The sequence below is a fragment of the Otolemur garnettii genome, unplaced genomic scaffold (genome assembly GCF_000181295.1).
Source record: "Otolemur garnettii isolate 467f Iridium unplaced genomic scaffold, OtoGar3 scaffold00005, whole genome shotgun sequence".
Taxonomy (NCBI): Eukaryota; Metazoa; Chordata; class Mammalia; order Primates; family Galagidae; genus Otolemur; species Otolemur garnettii.
The window spans coordinates 18,547,064-18,567,887 of record NW_003852400.1 but is presented as its reverse complement, the minus strand read 5'-3'; the positions used below and the strand labels follow the sequence as shown (position 1 = coordinate 18,567,887).

General features: G+C 38.8%; 1 protein-coding gene across 1 annotated transcript in view; it reads right to left on the bottom strand.

Moving 5' to 3' along the window:
- The window catches only part of CDK14 (cyclin dependent kinase 14), a 615,387-nt gene that overhangs the window by 384,050 nt on the left and 210,513 nt on the right, over window positions 1-20,824 (bottom strand). The window lies entirely within an intron of this gene.

The window sequence follows — 20,824 nt, the reverse complement described above, 5'->3', positions numbered from 1 at the left end:
GTGGTACCAAATTAAGACTTTGGGTAACAAATTATATATAAGCAAAAAATACTGGGCACTTGCTTTGTGTGGGTTTGAAGGTTTTGTGTCACTCAAAACATCTTAGATTAATGAATGTTTTACTTCAAGAAGGCAGGACTTACTACTAAACCCTGCAAAGTCAATGCCAGTAATTTTTCTATAATATGCATAAACTTCAAAGTTATGGGGAAATTACTGCCACAAACCAAATTTGCTGTCACTCATGTGCTTGAATATTTTTGACTTCATTTTTAATGGTTTTGGTAAATCTGAAAGTATAATAGCATGGGGCTTATTGGCTACGTCTGTTCAACAAGCTACTACTGAAGTAGACATCTCAGAGAAATATGAGAAGTATCTAGAAATGTAGTTGTTCAAGTTTTAGCTAATCTGCCAGTGATCCCCAATTCTAAAAATATTCAGGCATGCATGTGAAAACAAAATTGTGTGATAAGCAGCTGTTCTTTGCATTTTCCCATTTTCAGATTGATTTAGCTCTCCTGATAGGGTAACACTTGAAACATATTTTCTGTTGCACTAATTACTCCTCCACCATGTGTGATATCAATAAGTTCTGCTATATTAATTGCCTATGAAATAGCAAGATGTTTAATATTTGTTTAATCTATTTTTCCAGAGTTTAATTGGTTTGGGGTGAATCCCTGCCAGACAAGTTCTGACTGTTTTCTAACATGTTCATAATTCTGCTAGAGAGGACTGTGTGTGAGAGGCGAACAGGATATATGGAGCGGGACTTAAGCAGAGTCTGCAGCTCTGGGCCAGTTACTAGCAACTCACTTAAAGGTTAAGTCTTCACCTCTATGATCCTGCCTTTGGCAAGGGACCCATCCTAGTGTTCAAAGCCCTGCTTTGGAGTCAGATGAACCTAGATTTAAATCCATCTGGTAGTCAATTCTGTGGGTTTACAATCTGCTAGTAGCCATAGGTACATGGTGGGAGATTGGCACTCTCACCCACTATCCAGCATCTGCAATATTCCAAATGTATTGACATAAGAGGGGCAGAAGGAATGACCTTCTCCAGATCCAAATCAACCCTGGAAGTCCCCCAGACAGCAGACATGTTTAACTGCTTCCCACTGCCGCACAGTCTGTATGGTTTAAAGATATTTAGAAAGTAATAGGACAACCATTTATTAAGTGACGATGATGCATTTAGAACTTTTGAAAAATATTACACAGATCTTCATAACTAAGCAAACTTCACCTATCTGTCGCTCATCATAGGAACAGACTCGATTCTATTTTCAAAAAAAGAAAGTGCCAGAGGCCCTACAGAAAAACTAATCTCAGTCTCTAGCAAGAAAATTTTATAATCATCAATAATTCTGTGAAACTGAGTTGTCATCATTAAAACGGCCCCCTGCTGCTGCTGCCTGCCCACACTAGTCCTCAGCTTTAGGTAGGGCAGAAGGAAAGAATATCAGCTCACAGATAACAGGACCGCTGCCAAGCCCCTGCTTAGTATTTCCTTCAATTCTTTTTCTTGGGTCCTGTTCAAATTGTTAAAGTTTTTGAAAGCACTACTATCAATTCAATCCTTACGGGTCCACTCAGGGACTTGAGTAAGATGGAATGGGTCCCAAGAGCATAAATGTCTCATACTGAAATTTCCTTTACCTTTCTGCTTCTAAATTTTTCTCACAATATACCACATGGTATGTTTCCCCTACATATGCTATTAATTTACCTTTTTTTAATTAAAATATGAATTATTTGATGGTCTTTTAAGGAGTTCGACCACATTCCAAAATGTCAGAAGAAAATGAAAAATACAGAGTGATCTGAATGACGTGGTTTTTGGCACCTCCTATAAAGATCAAATATAATTGAGGTGAGAGCCGCAGCGTAAAGATGTGATTCACTGCCAAATCTGTGACTTCTTCTCTACAGCGATGACTCATGACTTTCGCAACAGCCCCAACCCCTCCTGATCTTGATAGTCCCAACTGCCTACTCTCTCTAGGACTCTGTTCTTTTGTAAAATGACCAGATCAGGTTACATAATCACTAATGCTCTTCTCGGCTTTTATATCCCAGGAGTCAGTGATTCCTACTGGGATAAATGGCTATCACCCTTGGTTCAGTACATATGTGAATTCAATCACATTAGCCCTAAAACTGTTGCCACTCTGACTTTTCCATTTCTGGAAATGGTTCTATCTACCTCAAATTCATCCTTCCAGAAGACACTCAAATCATTCTCAGAATTTACTAATTCCCTTAACTAGACACGATCTTCACTATCTTGTCCCATCTCCTCTTTTCCAGGTGTTCCATGAAAGGTTATATATGCAAAGCACCCCCAAATGCTGAAGGAGCCCAGAAACCAAAGAATGAGGCAGAGAAATAAAAGGGGTTTTACTGGGGAAAACTTCTAGCCAGAGGGTGTTGTTGGGCAGCCATAAACAGGTACATCTTTGTTAACCCCAGACCCAGGGCTTATATATCACAGAGAAAGTGGATACATGTTCTGTGAGATATAATTAAAAGCAACCTTCCGGAAAAGGCAAGAATGCTATATGCGTATAATGACCTGTAATTTGCATGATAACATCAAGGTTGCTTTAATCTAAAGGCAGGATTTAGGGTGAATACATGATCTTACACCAAGGATGGAAAATAAAGTAAAAGTCAAAAAGGCCAGGCACCGTGGCTCGCACCTATAATCCTAACACTCTAGGAGGCTGAGGTGGGAGCTCAGGAGTTCAAGACCTGCCTGACCAAGAACGAGACCCCACCTCTACTAAAAACAGAAAAAGGAGTTTGAGACATCACCAAGAACAAGACCCTGCCCCTACTAAAACATAGTTGTGACAGGCATCTGTCGTTCCAGCTACTGGGAGGCTGAGGCAGGAGAACTCACTTGAACCCAGGACTTTGAGTTTGCTGCGAGCTAGGCTGAGGCCAAGCACCCTAGCTTGGGGCAACAAAGTGAGATTCTTCTCCAAAACTAAAAATCGAAAGATACTCTTCTAAGGGAGGTATTGCAAGAATGGAAAACAAGTGCCACATGTACTCAATACTAAACTGGAACTAGCTGATTAACATTTATGTGCACATATGGAAGTCAAACTCAACAGAAATCAAGGGCGAGGCGGGGGCGGGTTGGGGTGGGGGTAAATTCACACCCAACAGGTACAATGCACATATTTTAGGTGAAGGGCACACTTAACAACTTTGACTTAAAACATACAGAAGCAAATTATGTAACCAAAATGGGTGTACCGCAATAATGTTCTGAAGTTAAAAGAAAAAAAAAAAAGGTCAGCATCAGAGCAGCATCTGAGATAAAGTTACTCGTGTTGTCTCCACAACAGGCTTCATAACATTTCCTACAGATTCTAGGAGGTATTCTGGTTTTCTCCCCACCAACCATCCCAGATGCCTGGGCTACATTAATGGTCCAGCATCAATAATTAAACTCATGCTATAGTAATGAATGCAATAGCAACAATAATCTATTTTTTAAAATAGAAGTCTTAAAATCTAACACTTTGCATTGAACAATACCCAGATTATCTTTTTTAGTAGAATAACAGAGAACACAAACAACAGCTAGCGTTTTCACTACAAAACTTCAGGAGCAACCCACACACCCCATGGCAGAGAGATGTAATTCCCTCTGTGCCAGCCAAACTGGTGGCAGGGTTGTGTGCGGGGGGGGGGGGGGGGGGGGGGGGGGGGGGGGGGGGAGGAAGTGACATTCCTACTTCAGCCACCTGCCCTAGCAGGCATGCCTCACTCTGTTCATTTCTCTTCATATGAATCCTCTCCACCCTTGAGGTTTCCGCCCAAATCCTATTCTCCTCCATGACCACACCAGTGATCCCTTCCTCTTTCATTCAGAAACCACTATCACCCTTTTCATTACTGCTTAAATTCTATTAAAACACAAAGTGAACTCCGGCTTAATTCTGCTTTGGAAAAAAGTTGAGATATGACTAGTCAGCTCTGGATTCATATGACAACCTTAGAACCTAAGACCCCAAGAAGTTACTGCTACATGAAAACTATATCATAAAGCATAATATACTAAGTGCAAAAGATAAGTATATATGAGAAAAAAAACAATAAGAAAATAAACACAAGAGCACAGAGGAAGAAAGATTATTTCTATAAAAGCCAGAAAGAATTCAGGGCAGAGGTAGCATTTTAACAAGGTTTAAAAAAAAAATGGTCCAGGCAGAATTGGGAAGAGGACTCAGGTTTGAAAAGGGAAAGGAGACATCCCTTCCTCTGAGAAGTAATTTCTCATCTGAATGGAGCCACGGAAGTTCAGCAACTCAGTTGCCATTTACAATTTGTTCCTAGGCTGCATGAGTTATATAATTTTTCTCCTTACATTGGGTTATTTTCTCTAGCTGACAAATAGTATGCTGTGATTAAGACTGTTTGTTAAAATCTGACAGACAGCAAGGAAGATGTTTTTAAAAAGCTCTGATGTAAAATGTGGACATGTTCCTTCTGTCTGAATGCAACAATGCCCAGGCACCAACAGTTTCTAATTCACTTTTCCTTTCAACAGACTTCTGTAATTACATTCCTAAAATGTAACTGGTAACATTTTAATCTTTCTCTACTAATAAATTGAAGATCTTTGAGAACAGGAGGTATCAGTTACAAGATGTTCCATTCAATAAAATAAGTTTATTTCTGTTAATACAAGTAACACATGTTTAGGGGATTTGAAAAATAGAGACAAAGATACTAAGTCACTAGTGTTAATATTTTAATTTTCTCTCTTTTTTGAGAAAAAAAAAATATATGCATATATTTTTTAATTTTTATTTTTATTTATTTATTTTTTTGAGACAGAGCCTTAAGCTGTCGCCCTGGGTAGAGTGCCATGGCATCACAGCTTATAGCAAACTCCAACTCCTGGGCTTAAGCGATTCTCTTGCCTTAGCCTCCCAAGTAGCTGGGACTACAGGCGCCCACCACAACACCCGGCTATTTTTTAGTTGTTGTTGTTTGGCAGACTCGGGCTGAATTCAAACCTGCCAGCTCTGGTGTATGTGCCTGGTATCTTAGCTGCTTGAGCTACAGGCACCAGGCCAACACATAAATATATTTTAATAAGATTAGGAGAAAATGATTACAATTAATTGAGGTATAGTTTACAAATTATAAAATACACCCTGTAAATATAAAATTCAACAATTTTTAATGAACACTGGGGAGGGGTATCAAAAATTGTATATACATTTTAAGAGATGTTATCTAGGTATTATTTTTCAAAGTTGAATTGAATTCCAGTAGCAACGTGTAGTTACCACATTTACTCAAAACAGTGGCACTAAGCAAATGAATGCTAGCATCACCATGAGACAGGCCTCACTAGGATAGCTTTTTTTCTTAAAATGTGCACACATTTTTTTTGGCACCCTCTGCATAATGAGTTCTGTAGTCATTACTGTCACTCATGTTTGTTTGTTTTGTATTCTTCCAACCACAGGTATTATTTCTACTATATTGACATCAAACAACTTTTGTTAACCAATCTTATTAAACTATAATTCAGGGGTCTTCAAACTGCGGCCTACCTAGGACATTTATCCAGCCCACCAGGTGTTTTTGCCACCGCTCAAAAAGTTTGAGGACCCCTGCTATAATTTACCAACTGTAAAATTCCTAGGACTATAATTTACCAACTGTATACAGTTGCTATAATTTACTGTATACCAACTGTATACAGTTACTATAATTTACCAACTGTAAAATACCTAGGACATTTATCCAGCCCACCAGGTGTTTTTGCCACCGCTGCCTATCCTGCTTAGCAGCTGACTCATCCCAGCTCCACAGTCCAGCCCTCCAAAGGGTCTGAGGGACCCCTGAACTGGCCCCCATTTAAAAAGTTTGAGGACCCCTGCTATAATTTACCAACTGTAAAATTCCTAGGACTATAATTTACCAACTGTATACAGTTGCTATAATTTACTGTATACCAACTGTATACAGTTACTATAATTTACCAACTGTAAAATACCTAGGACATTTATCCAGCCCACCAGGTGTTTTTGCCACCGCTGCCTATCCTGCTTAGCAGCTGACTCATCCCAGCTCCACAGTCCAGCCCTCCAAAGGGTCTGAGGGACCCCTGAACTGGCCCCCATTTAAAAAGTTTGAGGACCCCTGCTATAATTTACCAACTGTAAAATTCACCAATTATAAATGTATTAACTCAGTGGTTTTTTTAAATAAATTTATAGAGACGTCCAATCATAAACACAACCCAACTTTGGCACATTTTCAATTCACCAGAATAGTGATACAACACTTTCAGTCAATCCGGACCCCCAGCTCTAGCCCCAGGCAACCAGGAATCTGCTTTCTTTCACTATACAAAAGCCTTGTTCTGGAATATCACATATATACAACCAGGTTTTTTAACTCAGCATAATATTTCTGAGGTTCAAACACACTGAAGCATGTAACCAGTAGTTAGCTCCTTTTTATTGCTGTACAAATGAATTGATAAACAAAACAGACACTTAGGTTGTTTCCTGACATTGGCTATTCTATATATAGCAACATTAGAAATATTTACGCACATGTCTTTGTGTAAAATCATGTTTTCATTTCTCTTGGGTAGATAATAATAAGAGTGAAGTGACTGAGTTCTATGATACCACAATATCTAACTTTTAAAAGAACTGTCAGTTTTCCAATATGGCTATACCATAAACCAATATTCCCAACAGAAGTGTTTAAAGATTTCAGTTACTCCACATCCTTGCCAACACTTAGTAGTGTTGGTCTTTTCCATTATAATCATGGTATTTAATGTGTAGTAATATGTCAATATGGTTTAATTTTAATTCCTTTAGGACTAATGACTTTGAGCATCCTTTCACATGTCTTCTTGGGTGAAACATCTGTTCAAATCTTCTGCCCACTTAAGAAAAAAATGTGTGTGTGGCGGGGGGTCTTCTCATTATTGAGCTTTGGATCTCTTTATATGTTTTATGTATTTTTAGATATAAATCTTTTATCAGATATATTATTTGGGAATACGTTCATCCAATTTGTGACTGGTCTTTTCATTTTCTTAATGGTGTCTTTTGAACGCAACACTCCAACTTATCAACTATTTTTAGTTATAAATTTATTCTTGTTTTCATATCTAAGAAATCTTTGCCAAATAAAAGGCCACAGCAATTTTCTACCAGGTTTTCTCCCAGAAGTTGTATAGTTTTATTAGAAGGACATGATGAATTTTGAATTGATATTTGTGTATGATTTAAGGGTCTAAATTAATCTGTTTGCATTTGAATATCCAATCGTCACAGAATCATTTGTGTTGTTATTTTTATTTTTGTTTATTTTATTATTTTCTTTTTTAGAGATGGATTCTTGTTCTGTTACCTGCAGTAGAGTGCAGTGGCCAGATCATAGTTCACTGGGCTCAAGCAATCCTCCCTTCTCAGCCTCCCAAGTAATTGGGATTATCAGCAGACACTACAACATCTAGATAATGTTTCTTTTTTTCTCAGAGATGGGGATGGGAGTCAGACATTGCTATGTTGCCTAGGCTGGTCTCAAACTTCGAAAACTTTGAGATTCCAGAAGTGTTGGATTATAGGCATGAGCCACTATGCCTAGCCAGCACCATTTGTCAAAACACTATCATTTCTCCATTGAATTGCCTTGGGAACTTCCTTAAAAACCAACTACTCAGATGGCTCCCATAGCTCAGTGGGTAGGTCGCCAGCTACATACACCGAGGCTGGCAGGTTAAAAAAAAAAAAAAAAAATCAACTACCCACAAATGCAAGCGTTCATTCTAGTCTAAGGATCGGTACATCCATTTTTATACCAGTAACTCATTGTCTGGAATGCTATAGCTTTACACAAAGTTTTGAAATCATACACTTGTAAGCCTTCCCACTTGATTCTTAAAACACTTTTGACAATTCTATCTCATTGCATTTTCATGTGACTGTGAAATCAGATTTCTCCCCCTCCTTTCTGTTATTATTTTCATACACAGTACATCTATATGTGTTTTATATCCAAAAATAGAGTGTTATAATTTATTGCACTAAATAATGCATTTTTACAAATTAGGAGGAAAAAAAGAAAATGTATAGAATCTCTTAATTTTTACTGACATACTTGCCATTTCTGGTATTCTTTTCTTTTTTCTTTGGAATTAAGTTATTGCTTAGTGTCATTTTTTTATTTCCAGTCTCACAGCCCGCCTTTAGTATTTCTCTCAGTCTTTACTGATGGAAAAAATGTCTGAGCCTTCATTTTTGAAGGATAGTTTGTGAGCAGACTTTTAGTTATGGGGCTTTTGGAGTTTCCTTTTCTCTTGTTTTTGGGCATTTTGAATATGTCATTGTGTTGCCTTCTTGCCTCTAGTGGTTCCCTGTAGGCAATGAGTTATCTTCTTTTCCCTGCCTCTTTCCTTTCCCTTTAAACAGTCTGAATATAATGGATCTAGTCTGGGTCTCTTTATGTTTGTCCTGACTGCTGGTCACTGATCTACTTAAATGAGTAGATTAATTTTTTAACAAATTTAGTAATTTGGGGACAATTGTTTCTTTTTAAAAAATGTTTTTTTCCATTTCTCTCTCCTCTTTCTAGATCTGTCAAATTCTTTTCCGGAAAGTATGTTCCAATATACATGTATATCACATATCTATTTTTTGAAATGAACATAAATAAGTTTCCTTGTTTGCCATCTTCTTCAAGCAGCTCCCTAAATATTTAAGAAAATTTATCTTAATCTAGAGCTTGAGGACATGTAAGAAACGAAACCCTGTAAGTGGTCAGGGTATCTGTCATGAATTGCTGTTTACAGTTTGTCACGATCTGACTATTTCCACGTTACCACTAAGCAGTACGTAGACTTAGGTGGCAAAACAATATAACAGCTTCTCAAATACTGAGAAGTAATAAAGTTGTGCCAGTGGGCTGCCTTTTTTTAAAGTAACATGTAGTATTGATATTTATCGCCATCACGAAAAGCAGCTTACATATAGATTATAAATTCCCGTAACTTTTTAAAACTAGCCAAAAAAAATTTAAAGGAATGGATATGTTACTTTTAAATACTTGACCTCTGTAAATATCCAAACTTATTAGCAAGCTGTGTGTCACAGGACAATATAGTTATCTTCAGGTCTCAATTTCCCCATCTGTAAATTGGAGATATTCCCTACGTGTAACGCAGGATTATGGTGAGAAGTAAATGAGGTTGCATTGTTAAAATACTGGCAAGGTAGGAACTGAAAAAGTCCACAGGAATTTTTAGACAGTTACAAATACGTTCAGATCAGAACTGGTTGTATAATACTTCTAAAAATACCTTAAATACAAAAGTATCATAACTCAATTTATATTTCCAGTTGACAAAAGGGAACAAAATGTAACATAAAATTTTTACAAATTGAAAGCAGCCAAAAAAATCAGTCAAGTAATTTTTTAAAAAACCCAACTTTATCTTTTAAATTAATGACAGAAAGAAAATACTATATGGTTTTCATAGTTTTGAAAGTCACATGATCTAACAACTTAGCAATTTTGTTGCTATCAATTGGCAGACACCCATCAAATTACTCAGACTTACAGAAAATAACAATTGTGGTAATTTACATAAGCTCACTTAGAATCCCAGTCTAGACACAGATTTTTACCTTCCATTTACAAAATTCTTGCCTGTCAATTGTAAAATGCTCTGAAGCAATTCATGTTAATTTTTGCAGTGACAGACGGAAAGTGTTATTATTAGAGGGCTTAGAAGTATTTTAACACAATAAATGTACATCACATTAAAGCATGTGTATGAAAAACACTGATAATGCAATTACAGATCCTCGACCTGGGTTAATGGTTCATGCTGGCACTATTATTTTAATCATGAAGTTCTAATACTGTCACATAGTCTCCACTTCATTTCAAAAATGTGGAAAATGAAGACAAAATATGTTAAATGATTACTCATGATCATGTAGCCAGTAGCAGAGTCTCTGCCAAGCCTGAAAATTTTCCAACTTCACCTCTATGCTTCTTAGCTGCCTGAAGAGAATCTGTACACAGTTTTCATTACATGGATTTCTTTCTCCATAGCAATGCAGTATAGTAGAATAAAAAGAAAGGACTTGAGGCTCAGCGCCCATAGCTCAGTGAATAGGATGCCACCCACATATACCAAAGCTTGCAGGTTCAAGCCCAGCCAGCGCTTGCTAAACAATGCCAACTGCAACCAAAAAATAGCCAGGTGTTGTGGCAGGTGCCTGTAATCCTAGCTACTGGGTGGCTAAGGCAAGAAAATTGCTTAAGTCCAAGAGTTTGAGATTGCTGTGAACTGTGATGCCATGGCACTCTACCGAGTGTTACAGTGAGATTCTGTCTCCAAAAAAAAAAAAAAAAAAAAAAAGGGCGGTGCCTATGGCCCAAAGGAGTAGGGCACCAGCCCCATATACCAGAGGTGTCAGGTTCAAATCTGGCCTTGGCCAAAAACTGCAAAGAAAAAAAATAATAAAGAACTTGGGAGTTTAGTCACTCACTCAGTCACTCAATATGTACCAAGTGCCCATGTTGTTCCAGACACAGTTGCAGGTACAAGTTACATTGGTCGGGAACCTGTCCCTCAAGGCTGTATGTGCCCTCCCCCCTGCAATGTGGCCCCTTGACCAACTCCAAAGATCCAAACTGAGCTCCGAATCTGTCATTTAATGATTTGTGTGACTTTGGGCAAACATCTTTGTAGACTCAGTTTCTTAATTAGCAAAATTAAGGTAACATCAACATTCCTCATGGTATTGAAAAATTCAGTGAGATGATATACTTGAATATGATTGTTAAGGTTCTCAATTTAGATACAACTAACCTGTTATCTAAATTGCACCACCACACAAACAATTGCCATACAAATGCCAGACCTCAAACCCACTGATTGAACTCGTTACCTTTCCCATACTCTACCTCCTCTCACCTCAGCCCCTAACCATAGCCCCTCTTATTATTTGTGCCACTATCTACACCAGGGGTCCTGAAACTTTTTAAACAGGGGGCCAGTTCACTGTCCCTCAGACCACTGGAGGGCCAGACTGCGGGCCCGGGATGAGTCGGCTGCTAAGCAGACGACAGTGGTGAGTGAATGTGTCTGAAATCCTAACAATGTACAGAACTGTGGAAGCAGATGTTTATCGTATCTATTTAGGAGCTTTGAGTATCTCCATTATACAAGTTCTCCCTGCTTCCAACCCAGACTAAACTACCAATGTCTCAATCATATCTGCTTCCCTGACAGATATAATCTGTCACACGGCCTCAGTTCATGAGACAGTCAATCATCTAGGAAGAACGATATTTTTCTTAAAAATAAAAGCAAATGAACAACAGGTTGGGTGCAATGGTTCATGCCTATAATCCTACCACTCTGGGAGGCCAAGGCAGGTGGATTACCTTAGGTCAGGAGTTCAAGACCAGCCTGAACAAGAGCGAGACCCCATCTCTAAAAATAATCGAGTGCTGTAGCAGGAACCATAGTCTCAGCCATTTGGGAGGCTGAGGCAAGAGGATCATTTGAGCCCAAGAGTTTCAGGTTGGTGTGAGCTATGATGCCACAGCTCTCTACCAAGGGTAACAAATGAGACTCTGTCTCAAAAAAAAAGTAAATGAATAATAACAAAAGAGTGTATTTATAGAGAGACAAAACCAAATCACCTTGGAGAAAGTTAATACATTCGTTCATGTAATATATACAAATTTCAGCAAAAAGAAAAACAAGAGTATTATTAAAACCAATATATCGTATGCTTCTCTCCTAAGCTTTCTACAGCACAATGAAGGTCCCAGTCCACCACTATCAAATCTCTCTGTGAAATTGAGAAGAATAATACTTGTACTGGGATGAATAGTGTCTCCCAAAAATTCATATCCACCTTAGAATGTGAGCCAAGTTTGTAGATAAGGTCTTTGCAGATGTAATTAGCTAAATTAAGATGAAGCCATACTGGATTAGAGTGGGATCAAAATTAAATTACAGGTGTCCCTACAAGAAGAGGAGAAGACACAAAGAGATACATAGAGACGACTGTCTGAAGATGGGAGCAGAGATCGGAATGAAGTCGTTCTAAGCCAAAGAACACCAGAAACTGCCATCGGTCACCAGGACACAGGAAAAGGCAAGTACGGATTTCTTCCCTACCATTTTAATTTTACTATTTTTTTTTTTTTTTTTTTTTTGAGACAGAGCTTCAAGCTGTCCCCCTGGGCAGAGTGCTGTGGCATTACAGCTCACAGCAACCTCCAACTCCTGGGCTCAAGCGAGTCTCCTGCCTCCGCCTCCCAAGTAGCTGGGACCACAGGCGCCCACCATAATGCCCGGCTATTTTTTGGTTGCAGCCGTCATTGTTGTTTGGCGGGTCCGGGCTGGGGATTCGAACCCGCCACCTTAGGTGTACGTGGCTGGCGCCTTAGCCCGTTGAGCTATAGGCGCCGAGCCATAATTTTACTATTTTTAAGAGACAAGGTCTTTCTCTGTCACCCAGGCTAGAGTTCAGTGCTGCCATCATTGCTCACTACAGCCTCAAACTCCTGAGCTCGAGTTTCCTCCAGCCTCAGCCTGCCAAGTCACTGGGATGACAGGCACCAGCCACTATGCCTGGACCCTACGGCCTTCAAGGGTAGATTCTGCAGTGTGACTGCCCAAGTTCAACTGTGTACTCTACCACATACTAAATGTGACCTCAGGTGAGTGACTTAATCTCTCTGTGCCTAATTTTCTTCACCTTAAAATAGAAATAATAGAATTCACCTTAGAGGGTTTGTAAGAATTTGAAATGAGACGAGGCTCTGGCCGGGTATGGACGGTGTGCAAGCAAACACTGAATATTGTCTGTTGACATTTTTACCATTTTAATCTAAAATTATTTCCTATTAGAGTTATCTAGCTTTCTCTTTAAGTGTAACTTTCACCTAAGAAAATCATCAGATATTCAAGAGCCCATGAAAGGAAATAATTATTTCCCTTACTTTTATGCCTTGCCTGGGGAGATCTTAAGATAAAACATTTATAGATATGTAGAACACAATATCACAGAATAAGAACATAACTTTGTTTTAAATGTGGAATACCTTAAGACACTCATCTACTCCCTTTCCGACCTTTCCTGTATTTCCTGACCCTTTATGAATACCACCCCAGACCATGGCAATATCCCACACGGACACAAAATTAAAATAGAAAGGCTGGTCCTCAGCATTGCTGCTTAATTTCTCTAAGCTGTCATCAAAGACAAAATGAGTTTCAAAGCTCCTGAACCTGCACACTGTAGTTCAATAAGATAAAATTCAAAGTCTATCTTTGGACATAAATCTAGGTAATATTAGGGTTGCTTGCAAGGATTTCCACTTTAGGTGAAAATTATGTGCTAAAATCCAAATTCCTAGATAAGCCTGTAAGTGGCAAGCAGCCACTTGAAAACTACTTTACTGTGCATGGTGCTTTCATATTTTGAGTTCTTCCTGCTGTTGACATTTTGCGAATGAGAAATTGATCAAAGCAGCAGAGGAGAGGGAAACTCAAATTCGAGTGTTTCATCCAACTGAACAAGCCATGCTGTTTCCTTATGCATGTAAAAACGAACATATCCCAAGTGTCTTCCACCTTGTCCTAAATATTTCAAGTTCTACCGCTAGTTACACGGAGATGTTATGGGGCATGAACTTCTAGAACTATTAACAGGGAAAGATAAAAAGGCTGAGCAATCATGACAGCTTTGGGTTCCACACATAAACAGCAGAAAAATGCAGCTAAGAAAGGTAGGAATGAGAAGGCCAGAGAGAACCAAAACTGACCCAGAGTTTAATTCTTCCTCCTTTTGTAGGGTCACTGATCTCCACTCAAAATCACTTGGAAGTCAAACTTTATTAGAAGGACAGCCCTTATTTTATTCAAGACATTTCCTCTATTCATAGGAAAATACAGTGTCATTTTGTGACCCGTTTTTCTAGGCCTCAACAATTCATCGAACGTTTTCTGATCTCCAGACCATTCAAAAATCTGAGTTTAATGATTCCTTGGTAAATTAGAACCACAGTTCTAAGGCCGAGTCGCTAAGAGATGGTGGCATGATCCAACTCCTGTTTTCTGAGGGCTGGGTTACTGGGGCCCAAAGCCATTCAGTGGTGTTACAGGTGGAACTGTGTGTCCCCAGAAAATTCATGTTGAAATCATAACCCCAATTCCTCAGAATGTGGAGACACAGGGAGAAGACAGATGACACCTACCAGCTGAGGAGAAAGGCCTGGCACAGATGCTTCCCTCTCGGCCCTCGTGAGGAGGGCCATGACACCTTGCTCTCACACTTCAGCCTTAGAACCACGAGACAATAAATTTCTGTTGTTTAAACCAATCCGTGGTTCTTTGTTACAACAACCCTAACAAACTAATACAGGTGGCTTGTCTTATATTGTACAGGAATGAAAAACAAAATTAGAATCAAAACTCAGCTTTCCTGACTCCAATATCCCTGGGGGTTCCCACCTCACTACACTATCTTGCAACTACCTTCCTGTTTTCACTCAAAGTTCTCTTCTACAAAAATCTTACACTTGTTCAACTTCTTAAGGACCATGGCAAGTACAGACTGCTCATGCTAAACGCTTTTGTGAGCTTTGCGCTTACCTTGCCAACAAGACATTTTCACGTAGGGATCTCAGGGGCTCAAAATCTGTAAAACCCACACCAGTCACTTCAAAAAGTCAGTATTGAGACTGTTCTGGAATCTAACAAGATCTACATACAAGATCTGACTCCTTACACTAGTCATCTAACTTCTCTGAGCCTCAGTTACATATAGATCCTATAAACAATGTAACTTATATTAAAAGAAAAAACTGCTTCAAAGGGCTCATGTGAAGACTAAGTTGTATAACAGCCTTTTAAACTGTCAAGTATTAACAACGATTCTATGTGCAATCAAAACCCATTTCTATTTCTGGCATCATTTTTTCATCCATCAAACTCAAAACCATTGATATTTCCTTCCTGTACCATTTATAGCCAATAATTTGCCTCCCTCTGGCATTTCTTTCTATACAACAACATTTTTTGTCACTGCCTTCCAACAAACCCATCATTTCAAATCTGCACTACTTTGAATGACTGATTTATCAGCTTCCAGTTTCCTCATTACCTAATCTATATCATGTCCTAATAATCAGATTTCTCTTCCTAATATGCACAGCTTAAGTCTTCGAGACTCTCTAACCCATGGAATAAAGTTCTACCTACACAGCTCTGCATGCTACAATTCTACAACCTAACTGTGGCTAAAGGCCAATTCCTAAACTCATCTAAAGGCTTAAAAGGAAATCATGTTGCCTGCCAAACCCAGCCTTCAGTGTGTCGGGGATTCACTGCTCTTCCATGTGGCCTTGACCTTACCAATTGTTAATGTGCTCAGGGGCCTTACCTCACACCAGCCAATGTGAACAAGTAGACCATCAACAATTTGAATTTGACCTGTTTGACTTGCTTCCAACATCATTATAAACTTGCTCTTTACCTTGAACCAGGACTAGTACCAAGAGCAAGGTTAGGCAGGTTAATTCTAGTGCACGCCCTATACCCTAGGCATCACGCCACTGGCCAGTTTCCTTTTCCTTCAGCTTCCTTCTTGGCCCAGCATCCTTTGCACCTGTCCTCTTTCACATTCAGGATCTACCATCATCTAATTCAATAGCAAGTTTAGCCTCGCCTTCCTCCACAGCTAATAGGAATCCATTGTTCTATCTCAGCCATTGGTTTTCAATCATGTCATACCCAATACCCTCTTCATAACAAATATTTTTATTACTTTTACTTTTTTTCCCTTTAAAACCTACTAAGAAATGAAATTCACACACATAGGATATGTGTAATAGGATATATGCACACACATAATTTTAAACATTCATATGTACATATAATTTCAAATATATTAATCTCCATCTTTATGTAAGTGAAATACATAAAAAGAAAAAATGTCAGCCAGGTGCAGCAACTCACACCTATAATCCCAGCACTTTGGAAGGCAGAGGCAGGAGGATCACTTGAGGCCAGGAGTTTGAGGCCAGCCTGGGCAATATTGCAAAACTCTTGTCTTTACAAAATGTAAAGAAATTAGCTGGGCATGGTGCCATGTGCCCTCAGACCTAGTTACTCAGGAGGCTGAGGCAAAAGGATCACTTGAGTCCAGGAGTTTGAGGCTACAGTAAGCCGGTGAGCTATGATTGTGCTGTTGCACTCAAGCTTGGGAAGCAGAACAAGATCCTGTCTCTTAAGTGCAAGTTAGGGTGAGAGAAATTTATAATAAAATAAGGTCTTTAAATATGTAAATGGCCAGGCACAACTATACCAAAAAGCATAGAAGAGTAGTGCTCACATCTATATATAGACTCTGCATAAATATAGCCACTGCAATGCAGACTGATCAGGAGTGCTACATTAGAAACTTAACACAAGCAGTATTGTCATTATTTACATGGTTTTCCAAAATATGAACAAGTGGTAGTAAAGTTTTAAATAAAAAAATATATATATACACAATTTCCCCTTGATTATATACCATAATTATATTCCTGAGTAATTTGGTACATATTAAAATATAGCATACTTTTTGTTTATATGTGAAATAGTTAGGTTATAGGCACAGGCAAATTCAAACAGATTTTTCTCTTGCATTAATGCCTAGTAAAACATTCGAAAGGCTTGTGGGACACATGCTAACTGCTAATTGTATTAAAACTTCTTTAAAACAGCTTTAGAGAACTTTTTTCTATAAAGGGCCAGAAAGCATATACTTTAGATTTGGAGGACCATACAGTCTGTCACAAGTACTCAACTGTGTCTAAGAAAGAAGTCACAGATAATACGAATGGCTGTGTTCACATAAAACTCTATCTACAAAAATAGGCAGTGGGTCCCAGGCTATAGTTTCCTTCCCTCTGCATTAGTGTGTCCCATGCATTGCAAAATGCCTTGCTCCCAACCACTAAATGCCAGGTGTACCGGCCAATTACTGTGATGACAAAAACACCTCCTACGCAGCAGTAACTGCCCAGCCCTCCCACTCTCACCAACTGAGAACTCCTGATTTCAACTATTCCTTTTCATAGCACTTTGCATTGCTGGTCTCAGAGGCTCCTTTTCCATGCCCGTCTGAATTACAAGTCATCCTCAATTTACTCTTTACTGTTTCTCCAGCTTATACCTAATGTGAGACTCAACTTCTACTTTACCTCCTTTCACGATTGGAGGAATACCCTTAGAACCTACGATCTTTGTAAAATAATGTGGCACTGATATGCCACCACATTTTGTTCACTTGTTATCTATACATTCAATCTCCACCTGGAAGGCAACTTCCTTTAAGGCGCAAAGTCTACCTAATACTCTGTCGTATTTACAGACTCTAGTTTATTAATTTTCCTTCAGTTACTCACTATTACAGAGTGATTGCCACGCTAGAGGTTGAAGATACAGCAGTGAACAATTAAACAAAGTCCCTGATCTCATGATGATTATCCACTAACAGAGTGGGGAGAAAATTGTTCCAGATTCCAATGAGAACTATAATGGAAATAAAGAGATGGTGATATGATGAGTGAAGAAGAGCAAAATGATGGTCAGCTGCTATATTAGCTAGAATGAGCAAAAGAAACTTCTCTGAAAAGAGAAGCTAACACCTGTCATCTGAAAACAACCAGGGAAGAACATTCTAACCAGGTGGAAAAGCCTGTCTGAAATCCCTGAGACAGGAAATCATGTGGCATGTACGCAAGAAATCAATCACACCATACTTTAAAAAGAACGGACATACTATTTAGGTTTTCAAACGATTGCATTGGCTACAGAGCGCAGAAGGGACAATAAGAAGGCAAGAGACATGAAGAGTACAATTAAGAAGCTACTGTGGAAGTCCAAGGAAGAAATGATGAAATTCTGGATGGGGGTGGCAATGAAGAGAGAGAATGTGGACAGTATGGGTTTCATTTAAAGAAGTAATTAATAGGTCCTGGTCTTGGACTAGATTTGAGTGGAAGGAGCCCTGAATGCTGACAGAACCAACACAGGGGGAATATGGTTTGGGTTATGGCAGAAGGACAATGAGTTTCACTTGGATGTGTTACAGCTGAAGTGACTGTTATATAATGATCATTTTTGAACCAGCCTTGCATTCCTGAAATGAATCCCATCAGTACTGAAGTACTATCCCCTTCACATGTTACTGGATTCAAGAGAAGATGCCAAGTAGGCAGATGGATACATGAAATGGAAATGGAGCACAGTCTTAGCCAACAAGATGCACATGTAAGTCATCAGCTTATAGCTGCTCTTTAAATTCATAAAATGAACAAAATCACTTATAAAAAAGTACTCACTAGAAAAAGGAAGGCCCTTCCCTATCTTGAAACCCCTCAAGATTTCAAGGAGCCAGAACAAGAGAAAAACAAAAACCTACCTCCTTGGAAAATCTGATGTCACAGAAGAGGACATTTCAACCACGTACAATCTTCTCAAATGTTGAGTAATTAAGACAGAGAGGTATATATTTGATTTGGCAAGAAGAAGGTGATTGATAAACTTATAAGGACAGGTTCAGCTAACAAGAAATGATGAAAACCAAATTAAAATGGAATGAAAAGGAGAAGGAGAGCTAAGAACATGAAAAGAGAAAGAAGATTTCTCAAAAATATAATGTGTAAATCATATTGATAGTTTGGGGAAACAAATCAGATCAGTGGCAGACTACATTTAGTTCATTAACACTTCAATCAAATTATTGTAGCAAACCACTGATTTATCATGTTATGGATAAGCAGCATAATATCTGTGATCCTTTCAATGTAAAAATAAACTAAGGTCTTTTTCTTTTTTTTTTTTTTTTTTTTTGAGACAGAGCCTCAAGCTATCCCCCTGGGTAGAGTGCCATGGCATCACAGCTCACAGCAACCTCCAACTCCTGGGCTCAAGCAAGTCTCCTGCCTCAACCTCCTGAGTAGCTGGGACCACAGGTGCCCACCACAATGCCCAGCTATTTTTTGGCTGCAGCCGTCATTGTTGTTTGGTGGGCCCGGGCTGCATCCGAACCTGCCACCTTAGGTGTATGTGGATTCGAACTTGCCACCTTAGCCACTTGAGCCACAGGTGCCAAGCCTAAGCTAAGGTCTTAAGTTACAAAAATTCATGACTAAGACAACAACGAACAAACAGGGCTTAATTAAACTAAAAATCTTTTCTACACAGAAATAAATAACACAGTAAACAGACAACTTGCAGAACGGGACAGAATATATGCAAAATATGCATGTGACAAGGATCTAATATTCAGAATGTACAAGGACTCAACTCAATAACAACGGATAATCCCATTAAAAGGCTGGCAAAGGATATGAATAGATGTTTTTCAAAAGAATATATATCAATTGCTAACAATTATATGAAATGATGCTTAATATGACTAATCATCAGAGAAATGGAAATAAAAACCACAAGGAGACACCATCTTACACCAGTCAGAATGGCTATCATTAAAAAGTCAAAAACTGATATTGGCAAGGATACAGAGGAACAGGAACTCATCTACTGTTGATAGAAATATAAATTAGTACAATCTCTATGGAAAACAGTATGAAAATTTCTCAAAGAACTAAAAATAGAACTATAATTATACCTAGTAATATCACTACTAGGGTATTTACTTAAGGGAAAAGACACTCATATATCAAAAAAAAAAAAAATACCTGCACGTGTATGTTTATTGTAGGACTATTCACAATGGCCAAGATAGGGAATTAACCTGAGTGTCCATCAATGAAAGACTGGATAAAGGAAATGTGGTAGATGCACAATAGGTTACTATTCAGCCATAGAAAAGAATGAAATCTGGCTCAGCACCTGTGGCTCAAGTGGCTAAGGTGTCAGCCACATACACCTAAGGTGGCGGGTTCAAATCCAGCCCAGGCCCACCAAATAACAATCATGGCTGCAACCAAAAAATAGCCGGGTGTTGTGGCGGGCACCTGTGGTCCCAGCTACTTGGGAGGCTGGGGCAGGAGACTCACTTGAGCCCAGGAGTTGGAGGTTGCTGTGAGCTGTGATGCCACAGCACTCTATGCAGGGGGACAGCTTGAGGCTCTGTCTCAAAAAAAAAAAAAAGAAAAGAAAAGAAAAGAATGAAATCATATCTTTTATAGAAATGTGGATGGCACCAGTGGCAATTATCTTAAATGAAACAAACCAGACACAGAAAATCAAATACTGTATACTCTCACTTGTAAGTGGGAGCTATATAATGTGTACACATGGATATAGAGGATCAAATGACAGACAGACAGTGGAGACTCATAAGGGTGAAGGGGTCTGGGGGTGGATGATTAGAAATTACTTAATGGGTGCAATAAATGTATGTTATTTGGGTGCTGGATACCCTAAAATCCTTGACCACGCCACGCGTGTGACAAAATTGCCCTTATACTCCATAAATTTATACATTTTTAACAGATAACTTGCATTTTTAAAAATGTAGTAAAGGTAAAGATAATAACCCTAAAAGTTATGAAACTGAATTAAATCATTCTGATTAATAAAGGAAGACATTTTATTCCCTGGGAGTAGATATAATTCTTCTGTGCAGAAATAAAGCAGGCTGGGTGTGGTGGCTCATGCCTGCAATCTTAGCACTCTGGGAGACTGAGGCAGGTGGATTGTTTGAGCTCAGGAGTTCAAGATCAGCCTGAGCAAGAGCAAGATCCTATCTCTACTAAAAAAAAAAAAA